Source organism: Cheilinus undulatus, linkage group 19 (genome assembly GCF_018320785.1).
Source record: "Cheilinus undulatus linkage group 19, ASM1832078v1, whole genome shotgun sequence".
NCBI lineage: Eukaryota > Metazoa > Chordata > Actinopteri > Labriformes > Labridae > Cheilinus > Cheilinus undulatus.
In genome coordinates this window covers 572,725-586,024 of record NC_054883.1, presented here as the reverse complement: position 1 = coordinate 586,024, position 13,300 = coordinate 572,725, and the positions used below count along the sequence as shown (strand labels likewise).

Genomic DNA, 13,300 nt, shown 5'->3' with positions numbered 1-13,300 from the left:
AATTTTCATTGAATTTTTATTGCTTATCACTTTTGTCAGATTCAAGTTATGTATGTGACCATTGTGGATTTTTCTTTCATTAACAGAAGGGTGCCAACAATTTTGTCCATGTGTGTATCTCCATATTCATCTAAGCTGATACCAATATATAACAATGTATTTTAGAAATAAAGCTTCAGTCCTGAAAATCTGCTTTAGAGTTAAAGGAATAAGAATAAACAACGAAACAGACTTCAGCTATAGATATAGAAAGAGAAAGGCCTATATTTACAGAGGATAAAGGCCTATATTTACAGAAGATATAGGCCGATATTTACAGTAGATATAGGCTAATATTAATAGAAGATATAGGCTGATATTTACAGAAGATAAAGGCTGATATTTACAGAAGATAAAGGCTGATATTTACAGAAGATATAGGCCGATATTTACAGTAGATATAGGCTATTTACATAAGATATAGGCCGATATTTACAGAAGATAAGGGCCGGTATTCACAGAAGATAAAAGCCCATACTTACAGAAGATAAAGGCCTATATTTACAGAAGATATAGGCTATTTACATAAGATATAGGCCGATATTTACAGTAGATATAGGCTATTTACATAAGATATAGGCCGATATTTACAGAAGATAAGGGCCGGTATTCACAGAAGATAAAAGCCCATACTTACAGAAGATAAAGGCCTATATTTACAGAAGATATAGGCTAATATTTACAGAGCATAAAGGCTTATATTTACAGAAGATATAGGCCGATATTTACAGAACATAAAGGCCTATATTTACAGAAGATATAGGCTAATATTAACAGAAGATATAGGCCGATATTTACAGAAGATATAGGAAAATATTTACAGTAGATAAAGGCTAATATTTACAGAAGATATAGGCTGAAATTTACAGAAGATATAGGCTAATATTTACAGAAGATATAGGCTGATATTTACAGAAGATAAAGGCCGGTATTTACAGAAGATAAAAGCCGATACCTACAGAAGATAAAGGCCTATATTTACAGAAGATATAGGCTTATATTTACAGAGCATAAAGGCCTATATTTACAGAAGATATAGGCCGATATTTACAGAATATAAAGGCCTATATTTACAGAAGATATAGGCAGATATTTACAGAAGATATAGGCTAATATTAACAGAAGATATAGGCCGATATTTACAGAAGATATAGGAAAATATTTACAGTAGATAAAGGCTAATATTTACAGAAGATATAGACTGAAATTTACAGAAGATATACAGTAGATATAGGCCAATACTAACAGACTTCAGCTATAGATATAGAAAGAGAAAGGCCTATATTTACAGAGGATAAAAGCCTATATTTACAGAAGATATAGGCCGATATTTACAGTAGATATAGGCTAATATTAATAGAAGATATAGGCTGATATTTACGGAAGATATGGGTAAATATTTACAGTAGATAAAGGCTAATATTTACAGAAGATATAGACTGAAATTTACAGAAGATATACAGTAGATATAGGCCAATACTAACAGACTTCAGCTATAGATATAGAAAGAGAAAGGCCTATATTTACAGAGGATAAAAGCCTATATTTACAGAAGATATAGGCCGATATTTACAGTAGATATAGGCTAATATTAATAGAAGATATAGGCTGATATTTACGGAAGATATGGGTAAATATTTACAGTAGAAAAAGGCTATTATTTACAGAAGATATAGGCCAATATTTACAGAAGATATAGGTAAATATTTACAGTAGATATAGGTAAATATTTACAGAAGATATAGGCTGATATTTACAGAAGATAAAGGCTGGTAATTACAGAAGATATAGGCTGATATTTACAGAAGATATAGGTAAATATTTACAGTAGATATAGGCCAATAATTACAGAAGATATAGGCTGATATTTACAGAAGATATGGGTAAATATTTATAGTAGAAAAGGCTATTATTTACAGTAGATATAGGCCAATATTTACAGAAGATATAGGCTGATATTTACAGAAGATATAGGCCGATATTTACAGAAGATATAGGCTGATATTTACAGAAGATATAGGTAAATATTTACAGTAGATGAAGGCCAATATTTACAGTAGATATAGGCTGATATTTACAGAGGATATAGGCCGATATTTACAGAAGATATTGGCTTATATTTACAGAAGATATAAGTAAATATTTACGGTAGATAAAGGCCAATATTTACAGAAGATATAGGCTAATATTAAAAGAACATACAGCCTGGTATTTACAGAGGATATAGGCTGATACTTACAGAAGATATAGGCTTATATTTACAGAAGATATAAGTAAATATTTACAGTAGATAAAGGCCAATATTTACAGAAGATATAGGCTGATATTAAAAGAACATACAGGCTGGTATTTTCAGAAGACATAGGCTGATATTTACAGAAGATATAGGTAAATATTTACAGTAGATGAAGGCCAATATTTACAGTAGATATAGGCTGATATTTACAGAGGATATAGGCCGATATTTACAGAAGATATTGGCTTATATTTACAGAAGATATAAGTAAATATTTACGGTAGATAAAGGCCAATATTTACAGAAGATATAGGCTAATATTAAAAGAACATACAGCCTGGTATTTACAGAAGATATAGGCTGATACTTACAGAAGATATAGGCTTATATTTACAGAAGATATAAGTAAATATTTACAGTAGATAAAGGCCAATATTTACAGAAGATATAGGCTGATATTAAAAGAACATACAGGCTGGTATTTACAGAAGATATAGGCTGATCTTTACAGAGGATATAAGCTGTTATTTACAGTAGATAAAGGCCAATATTTAAAGAAGATATAGGAAGATATTTACAGAAGATTTAGGCTGATATTTACAGAAGATACAGGCGGGTATTTACAGAAGATATAGGCTGATATTTACAGAGAATATAGGCTGTTATTTACAGTAGATAAAGGCCGATAATTACAGAAGATATAGGAAGATATTTACAGAAGATATAGGCAGATATTTACAGAAGATATAGGCTAATATTAACAGAAGATATAGGCCGATATTTACAGAAGATATAGGCTAATATTAACAGAAGATATAGGCTGTTATTTACAGAAGATATAAGTAAATATTTACAGTAGAAAAAGGCTATTATTTACAGTAGATATAGGCCAATACTTACAGAAGATATAGGCTGATATTTTCAGAAGATATAGGCTGATATTTACAGAGGATATAGGCTGTTATTTACAGTAGATAAAGGCCGATATTTACAGAAGATATAGGAAGATATTTACAGAAGATATAGGCTGAAATTTACAGAAGATATAGGCTAATATTAACGGAAGATAAAGGCCGATATTTACAGAAGATATAGGTAAATATTTACAGTAGATATAGGCCAATACTTACAGAAGATATAGGCTGAAATTTACAGAAGATATAGGCTAATATTTACAGAAGATATAGGCTGATATTTACAGAAGATATGGGTAAATATTTATAGTAGAAAAGGCTATTATTTACAGTAGATATAGGCCAATACTTACAGAAGATATAGGCTGATATTTACAGAAGATATAGGCTGATATTTACAGAAGATAAAGGCTGGTAATTACAGAAGATATAGGCTGATATTTACAGAAGATAATGGCCTATATTTACAGAAGATATAGGCTGATATTTACAGAAGATATAGGCTGGTAATTACAGAAGATATAGGCTGGTAATTACAGAAGATATAGGTTAATATTTACAGTAGATATAGGCCAATACTTACAGAAGATATAGGCTGATATTTACAGAAGATATAGCCTGATATTTACAGAAGATATAGGCTGGTAATTACAGAAGATATAGGCTGGTAATTACAGAAGATATAGGTTAATATTTACAGTAGATATAGGCCAATACTTACAGAAGATATAGGCTGATATTTACAGAAGATATAGCCTGATATTTACAGAAGATATAGGCTGGTAATTACAGAAGATATAAGTAAATATTTACAGTAGATATAGGCCAATACTTACAGAAGATATAGGCTGATATTTACAGAAGATATAGGCTGAAATTTACAGAAGATATAGGCTGATGTTTACAGAAGATATAGGCTGATATTTACAGAAGATATAGGCTGGTAATTACAGAAGATATAAGTAAATATTTACAGTAGATAAAGGCCAATATTTAAAGAAGATATAGGCTGATATTTACAGAGGATATAGGCCGATATTTACAGAAGATATTGGCTTATATTTACAGAAGATATAAGTAAATATTTACAGTAGATAAAGGCCAATATTTACAGAAGATATAGGCTGATATTTACAGAAGGTATAGGAATATATTTACAGAAGATATAGGCCAATATTTACTGAAGATATAGGCTGATATTAAAAGAACATACAGGCTGGTAATTACAGAAGATATAGGCTGATATTTACAGAGGATATAGGAAGATATTTACACATAATGTAGTCCTTCATTCGAGTCCATTTCTGTAAATGATGCATATCAAAGTTTACTTTCCTAGTCAAACAGCTGTCTGTATGGTGTTTCCCTGACCCAGTCCTGACCAGGTTCTTTAAGTGAATAATTCAAACCACCATAAGGCTCTCTGAGGAACACCTCACTGCAGCAGACTGCCTCTAGTGGACGCTCTGTGAAATGCAGCCTTTGGCACATTCATGTGGGCATCATGTGTGAGCTCCAGGGCTTTCTGCTCAGTGTGTGAGAGAGATTGGCTGTTAATAGATTAGAGAGCAGGGATTGGCCGCAGCAGAGCTCTAATCCGGCCCACCAGCAGATTATCCACAAGTTGGCGTCTTCTCCTCCTCCTTTACTTTCCTCTTCTTTATGTCTTTTCTTTTTTTTATCAGAATAAAAATCATCAGAATTTACTTTTTCATTGACATCTTTCTTGAAATTTTATTCTTTTAACTTCATCCTCTGGTCTTGAGTTTTACCCTTCACCCTCCCTCCATTCTTCTTGGTTATTTCTGTCTTTTCGAGATTTTCAGAAGATAACTAAACATGTGCTGAAGCACGGTGAGTATTTAGTCTCATTTATAACTGTAGGAAGACAGAGATGTAGCTGAAACATCAGACAGGTGTTGGATGGTGCTGGTCTGGTGGTAAACATCATTAGACCTGTGAAAGCCACTAACTGGACCTTTATGAGGGGAGCTGGGAGCGTAGACCTTCCTGCTCCATGCAGAGGTGTGACCGTCGTCTCAAGGTCGAGACCTGGTCTGTGTGAGCTGTGGGAGGAGCCAAAGACTATTTTACTGACAGAAAGTGTGATGAGGTTGAAACTACTTTCAGGGTTTCTGTTGGTGGAAGGTCTGGACTGCGGGCAGACCAGTTCAGGACCCGGACTCTTCTCCTGTGAAGCCATGCTGTTGTGATGGATGTGGTCTGTGGTTTAGCATGGTCTTGCTGACAGAGACGTTGTCTGGATGAGAGCAGATGTGTCTCTAAAAGCTCTCTCTACTGTCCAGCATTGATAGTTCCTCTCCAGATGTTAGAGCTGCCCACGCCATAGGCACTAATGCAACCCCATACCATCAGAGATGCAGGCTTTAGACCTGAGCCAGGAGAACCAGCTGGATGCTCCAGATCCTCTTTAGTCCACAGGACACGGCGTCTGTGGTTTCCTCTGACCACAGAACAGTTTTCCATGTTTCCTCTGACCACAGAACAGTTTTCCATGTCTCCTCTGACCACAGAACAGTTTTCCATGTTTCCTCTGACCACAGAACAGTTTTCCATGTCTCCTTTGACCACAGAACAGTTTTCCATGTCTCCTCTGACCACAGAACAGTTTTCCATGTTTCCTCTGACCACAGAACAGTTTTCCATGTCTCCTTTGACCACAGAACAGTTTTCCATGTCTCCTCTGACCACAGAACAGTTTTCCATGTCTCCTTTGACCACAGAACCGTTTTCCATGTTTCCTCTGACCACAGAACAGTTTTCCATGTTTCCTCTGACCACAGAACCGTTTTCCATGTTTCCTCTGACCACAGAACAGTTTTCCATGTTTCCTCTGACCACAGAACAGTTTTCCATGTTTCCTCAGTCCATGTTAAATGAGCTTTGGTCCAGAGAAAGCGGTGGTGGTTCTGGATCCTGTTCACATATGGCTTCTTCTCCTATGATCCAGCTTGTTCTCTTTGTTGATCGCCCTTTGAAAACTGGCGAGGAGGAGGAAACCCTCGCTCCACGCCATTTCCACCCCCTGTTCAAACGTTGCTAACTACAGTCTGCTATTTAAATCTGTTGATGGTATTATGGGCTGTAGATGGGGGGAGATTCAAAATCTTCTCTGTTTTACATTGAGGAACATTTTTCTGAAATTGTTTTTTAGATTCAGTTTTTCTCAGATTGTTGAACCTCTGCCCATCTTTACTTCTGAGAGACTCTGCACATCTAAAATGCTTCTTTTATACCCAGTCATGTGACTGACCTGTTGATAATTGACCTCATTAGTGACAGCCTTTAGTTACCCTGTCCCTACCTTTTTGAGATGTGTTGCTGCCATCAAATCCAAAATGAGCAAGTATTTTTTCCCAGGTCTTTAGGAATTGGGGTTCTTAGAACATGTTTGGTAAAAACGAGAGAGAATTTTCCATCAGAGAAAAACAAGATGAAGTGGAAGAAATCAGGATAAGAATGTGTAAAGTTCCATGAATGGTGGAGAAATGAGAGAATTCTGTGGTTAGAAGTTTTTAAATTTAAAGGCCAGAGTCCCTGTTCTAGTCTCTGCTGATGATGATTATATACAATTAAAAAGTCAAACAGAGCCGTGTTTCTGTAAATATACCTGGGCGGCTAACCTCAGTATGGCCTGTGGAAACACGGAGAACCCTCCATTTATGTGAGGCTGAGGAAATCTGTGTTTCTGATGAGTCAGAGCCGACCCGGGACAGCTGAGCGAAGACTCTAATAACCGTCAGACCGCCGCGTCCATAAGTACCTCCCACCTGTTGGCCTGAACCACATATGAAAGGTGTTTGCAGTTCAGAGGTCTAAGAAGCCAACTGTGGCGTTCATTACCAGTTCTTTTCTGGCCGTCCCATGAACGGCGCCGTGTTTGATTTGTCTCCGTTTGTGAGTTTTCCTCCATCGTTCATCAGACAGAATAAAAACAGACGGACAGTTTCTGAGCAGCAGATTATTGTCGGCTGTTCTTCGCTTCAACAGGAAATGAGAGAGAGCGCACACTCTTTCCACCGCCTCGTTCCATCACACACCACCGCCGCCGCCGCCGCTGTGTGAGTGTGTGTTGGCAGAGCGATGACACCAAACAGAAAACACACCCTGAGGAGTTTTTCTCTCTCTCTCTGTGCAGCAGCAGTAATTAATCATAATGTGCAGTTATTGATCGTCTTCAGTCGTCTGATCGATACGTTCGAGTCGTCTCCTCAAACTGAGCAGAGAGACGATCATTAACCCTTTCCTCTCTGCTCTTCTGTACCCACAAACCCCTGCTCTGTTGGGGTTTTACTAGGAATCAGACTGTAGGGCTGGGGATGTAACAGGACCTGTGAAGATTTTCACCCCTTTTATTGATTATTGATCAATCATGGTCAATGCCATTCGGCTTTAAGAGAGAACAGATTTCTACACAGTCATGTCAGTAATGTTTATGTAATACAGTGATAGGTTCAGCTCTGAGTCTGTGTGGACAGGTCTCAGTCAGGATCCAACATCTGGACTGCTCAGGGATCAGGTGTGAACAGCCCTTCTAAAGTCCAGACACACATTCTCTCTTGGATTGAGGTCCAGGCAGATTTACACATGTGACATAGTCCTTCATTTCTTCATGATGGATTTAACTGAACTCTGGGGGATGTTCAGAGACGAGGAAATGTTTCTGACTCAGACTTTTCAATCACCTTTGCTCTGAGTGTTCTTTTGTCTTCATGGTTAATGGTAGCCATGAATACTGGTGGACCAGCGACTGGACCTTCCAGACTCAGGTACACTACAGTCACTAACTGTGAGACTAGCACCAACTGTCTGGACCTCTGCTGGATTAGGTCGGTCTCTTTAAAGGAGGAGGGCACCAGATTTACTGCTGTTACTTTTAAAATCTAATAGTAAAAATATACAGTACACATTTTTCTAAGAGGGGAAATTGGAGGAATAGGAAGTAGTGGGCTGGGTTTTAATTTGTGCGATACAAAGAAAAACACTGGGAATCAGTCGTTGGAGTCAGTTTTTTAAAACGCTTGTGGTGTTACATTACAAATGGTGTACGATGTTGTTTTGATGTATTTGATATTTGATTTATATTAAAAATTCAGAAGTTTTGAGGTAATATAACATTTACTATTACACATTATTCACACTAAAAACGTACCGAAAATGGTACTGCTGGGTACCGGTTCACGAGTACGGGGAATCGGTACTGTACCGGTTCTAATGTGAAAGGTACCCATCCCTACACACCATTACCCTGCATCAATAGCAGCACACACCTATCATGTCAGTAGTGAGGCAGCCTTTAAGAAAACAGTGAAAAGTGAAATTTTGCGGCATGCTTTGAATGGGAAAAGTAGTGCCATCTGGTGGACAAATATAAAAATTCAAAATTGAAAGCTAGTAGTCCAAAATTAAATCTTAACATAAAGGGATGCATGAGTTCATGTTTAGATAAATGTGGGACCAAAAATGTCATTTTCAGTGGTTTTCAATGGGACCTTTTTGGTCCTTAGGAACAAATGTGTCAGTTTTTGTGTAGCTTAGCTGTAAAAATGGATATCCTCTGGCAAATCTGAGCTCTATTCATTCAACACAGCAAAAAATGGCATGAAAATAATAAACTGAATGGCCCAGATTTTGACCCGATGCGTTGTCACACACTGTCAAACGTCGGCCTGAATGTGAACAGCTGGAGGAGCAGAGGCTGTTGGAGCTGCAAACAGGGCGGTCCATGTTAAAGTTCATGGATTTGATAATTACAGTCCCTGCTGGTGGAATGGGGAGGCAGCTGAATACTTTCGTCCACATAGTGTAATGCTGATGTAAATCCTGTGGCCCTGTAGCTGTTAAAGACCAGCGGGGGTAGGTGGTCATGTCTGGACCGTGGTGATTCTGGATGAATCCAGACTCTGCCTTATAACAAAAGTCGTCGTAATAAAACCTGCATGACGGTTTCTTCCTGCAGAGATCTGGGCGATCAAGTGGCTGAGGTTGCTTTCTCCCCTGATTTCCTCAGAGAGAGAGAGAGGGTGTGTGTGTTTGTGTGTGTGCTCACTTTGTTATATAGATGCAAATTCATAGGAGCAGATTAAACAGATTGTGTCTCATATCTGTTGATGAGCTAACACTGTCCTGAGGGATGACTCTGTGTGTTTAATGTGCCTTCTGTTACAAAGAGAGAAGATGAGCCTTCCAGCCATTTAATGTCAAAGCTGTGAGATGACAGCTACACAGAGTCATTACAGCGGAGAGGCTGACGAGGCGTCAACCCCCCCCCCCCCCCCGTGTCACTGTATACATGCACTCACAAACAGAAAGGAGGGATTTAGACGTCTTTAAGTCTCCGAGGAGGAGGAGGGCTACCGCTATTATCTGTCTGTGTGAGCAGCAGGGAGCATGCTGGGAAATGGTAATGAAGTGAAACTGTCTCACTCCGTAGAACATTAGATGTTTACGAGAAACAAGCAGAACGGTTCAAACAAGCAAACAAACAAACAAACAAACAAACAAACAAACAGGATAGTACCGAGGATGGATGTTGTGATGGATGTGGTGATGGATGTAGACATGATGTAATGTTGGATGTAGAGATGGATGTAGAGATAGATGTAGACATGATGTAGTGATGGATGTAGAGATGGATGTAGAGATAGATGTAGACATGATGTAGTGATGGATGTAGACATGATGTAGTGATGGATGTAGAGATGGATGTAGAGATGATGTAGTGATGGATGTAGTGATGGATGTAGTGATGGATGTAGAGATGGATGTAGAGATGAATATAGGGATGGTGTGTTGGAAGTAGTGATGAATGTAGAGATGGATGTAGTGTTGGATGAAGAGATGGATGTAGTGATGGATGTAGTAATGGTGCGTTGGATGTTGCGATGGATATAGAGATGGTGTGTTGGATGTAGTGTTGGATGTAGAGATGGATGTAGTGATGGATGTAGTGATGGATGTAGAGATGGATATAGAGATGGTGTGTTGGATGTAGTGTTGGATGTAGTGATGGATGTAGTGATGATGTAGTGATGGATGTAGTGATGGATGTAGAGATGGATATAGAGATGGTGTGTTGGATGTAGAGATGGATGTAGTGATGGATGTAGAGATGGATATAGAGATGGTGTGTTGGAAGTAGTGTTGGATGTAGTGATGGATATAGAGATGTAGTGTTGGATGTAGTGTTGGATGTAGAGATGGATGTAGTGATGGATGTAGAGATGGTGTGTTGGATGTAGTGTTGGATGTAGTGATGGATATAGAGATGTAGTGTTGGATGATGTGTTGGATGTAGAGATGGATGTAGTGATGGATGTAGTAATGGTGCGTTGGATGTTGCGATGGATATAGAGATGGTGTGTTGGATGTAGTGTTGGATGTAGTGATGGATATAGAGATGGTGTGTTGGATGTAGTGTTGGATGTAGAGATGAATGTAGTGATGGATGTAGAGATGGATGTGGAGATGGTGTGTTGGATGTAGTGATGGATATAGAGATGGTGTGTTGAATGTAGTGTTGGATGTAGAGATGGATGTAGTGTTGGATGTAGTGATTCTTATAGAGATTATATAGAGATGGTGTGTTGGATGTAGTGATGGATGTAGTGATGAATATAGAGATGGTCTGTTGGATGTAGTGTTGGATGTAGAGAATCTTATAGAGATGATATAGAGATGGTGTGTTGGATGTAGTGATGGATGTAGTGATGAATATAGAGATGGTCTGTTGGATGTAGTGTTGGATGTAGAGATGGATATAGAGATGATATAGAGATGGTGTGTTGGATGTAGTGTTGGATGTAGTGATGGATGTAGTGATGAATATAGAGATGGTCTGTTGGATGTAGTGTTGGATGTAGAGATGGATATAGAGATGATATAGAGATGGTGTGTTGGATGTAGAATTGATATAGTGATGATATAGAGATGGTGTGTTGGATAGAGTGTTGAATGTAGAGATGGTATGTTGGATGTAGTGTTGGATGTAGAGATGGATGTAGTGATGGATGTAGAGATGGATATAGAGATAGTGTGTTGGATATAGTGATGGATGTAGAGATGGATGTAGTGATGGATGTAGTGATGGATGTAGTGTTGTATGTAGAGATGGTGTGTAGAGATGCATGTAGTGTTGGATGTAGAGATGGATGTAGTGATGGATGTAGAGATGGATGTAGTGACGGATGTAGAGATGGATGTAGTGATGGATGTAGAGATGGTGTGTAGAGATGGATGTCGTGATGGATGTAGAGATGGATGTAGTGATGGATGTAGAGATGGATGTAGTGATGGATGTAGAGATGCATGTAGTGTTGTATGTAGAGATGGTGTGTAGAGATGCATGTAGTGTTGGATGTAGAGATGGATGTAGTGATGGATGTAGAGATGGATGTAGTGATGGATGTAGAGATGGATGTAGTGATGGATGTAGAGATGGATGTAGAGATGGTGTGTTGGATGTAGAGATGGTGTGTAGAGATGGATGTCGAGATGGATGTAGAGATGGATGTAGTGATGGATGCAGAGATGGATGTAGTGATGGCTGTGGAGATGGTGTGTTGGATGTAGTGTTGGATGTAGTGGTGGATGTAGTGATGGATATAGAGATGGATGTAGTGTTGTATGTAGAGATGGTGTGTAGAGATGCATCTAGTGTTGGATGTAGAGATGGATGTAGTGATGGATGTAGAGATGGATGTAGTGATGGATGTAGAGATGGATGTAGTGATGGATGTAGAGATGGTGTGTAGAGATGGATGTCGTGATGGATGTAGAGATGGATGTAGTGATGGATGTAGAGATGGATGTAGTGATGGATGTCGTGATGCATGTAGTGTTGTATGTAGAGATGGTGTGTAGAGATGCATGTAGTGTTGGATGTAGAGATGGATGTAGTGATGGATGTAGAGATGGATGTAGTGATGGATGTAGAGATGGATGTAGAGATGGTGTGTTGGATGTAGAGATGGTGTGTAGAGATGGATGTCGAGATGGATGTAGAGATGGATGTAGTGATGGATGCAGAGATGGATGTAGTGATGGATTTTGAGATGGTGTGTTGGATGTAGAGATGGATGTCGAGATGGATGTAGAGATGGATGTAGTGATGGATGCAGAGATGGATGTAGTGATGGATGTAGAGATGGATGTAGAGATGGATGTAGTGATGGATGTAGAGATGGATGTAGTGATGGATGTAGAGATGGTGTGTAGAGATGGATGTCGAGATGGATGTAGAGATGGATGTAGTGATGGATGCAGAGATGGATGTAGTGATGGATGTAGAGATGGATCTAGAGATGGATGTAGTGATGGATGTAGAGATGGTGTGTAGAGATGGATGTCGAGATGGATGTAGAGATGGATGTAGTGATGGATGTAGAGATGGATGTAGTGATGGATGTAGTGTTGGATGTAGAGATGGATGTAGAGATGGATGTGTTGTATGTAGTGATGGATGTAAGATGGATGTAGTGATGGATGTAGTGTTGGATGTAGAGATGGTGTGTTGGATGTAGTTATGGATGTAGTGTTGGATGTAGAGATGGATGTAGAGATGGTGTGTTGGATGTAGTGATGGATGTAAGATGGATGTAGTGATGGATGTAGTGATGGATATAGAGATGGATGTAAGATGGATGTAGTGATGGATATAGAGATGGATGTAAGATGGATGTAGAGATGGATATAGAGATGGATGTAGAGATGGTGTGATGGATGTAGTGATGGATATAGAGATGGATGTAGAGATGGTGTGTTGGATGTAGTGATGAATGTAAGATGGATGTAGAGATGGTGTGTTGGATGTAGTGATGGATGTAGTGATGGATATAGAGATGGCTGTAGAGATGGTGTGTTGGATGTAGTGATGGATGTAGTGATGGATATAGAGATGGATGTAGAGATGGTGTGTTGGATGTAGTGATGGATGTAAGATGGATGTAGTGATGGATGTAGTAATGGATGTAGTGATGGATATAGAGATGGATGTAGTGATGGATGTAGTGATGGATGTAGAGATGGATGTAGTGATGGATGTAGTAATGGATGTAGTGATGGATATAGAGATGGATGTAGAGATGGATGT

The 13,300-nt window shown here is 38.6% G+C and overlaps 1 protein-coding gene across 6 annotated transcripts in view; it reads left to right on the top strand.

Annotated features, from left to right (window-relative positions):
- The window catches only part of LOC121527731 (receptor-type tyrosine-protein phosphatase mu-like), a 262,989-nt gene that overhangs the window by 54,636 nt on the left and 195,053 nt on the right, over nucleotides 1-13,300 (top strand). The window lies entirely within an intron of this gene.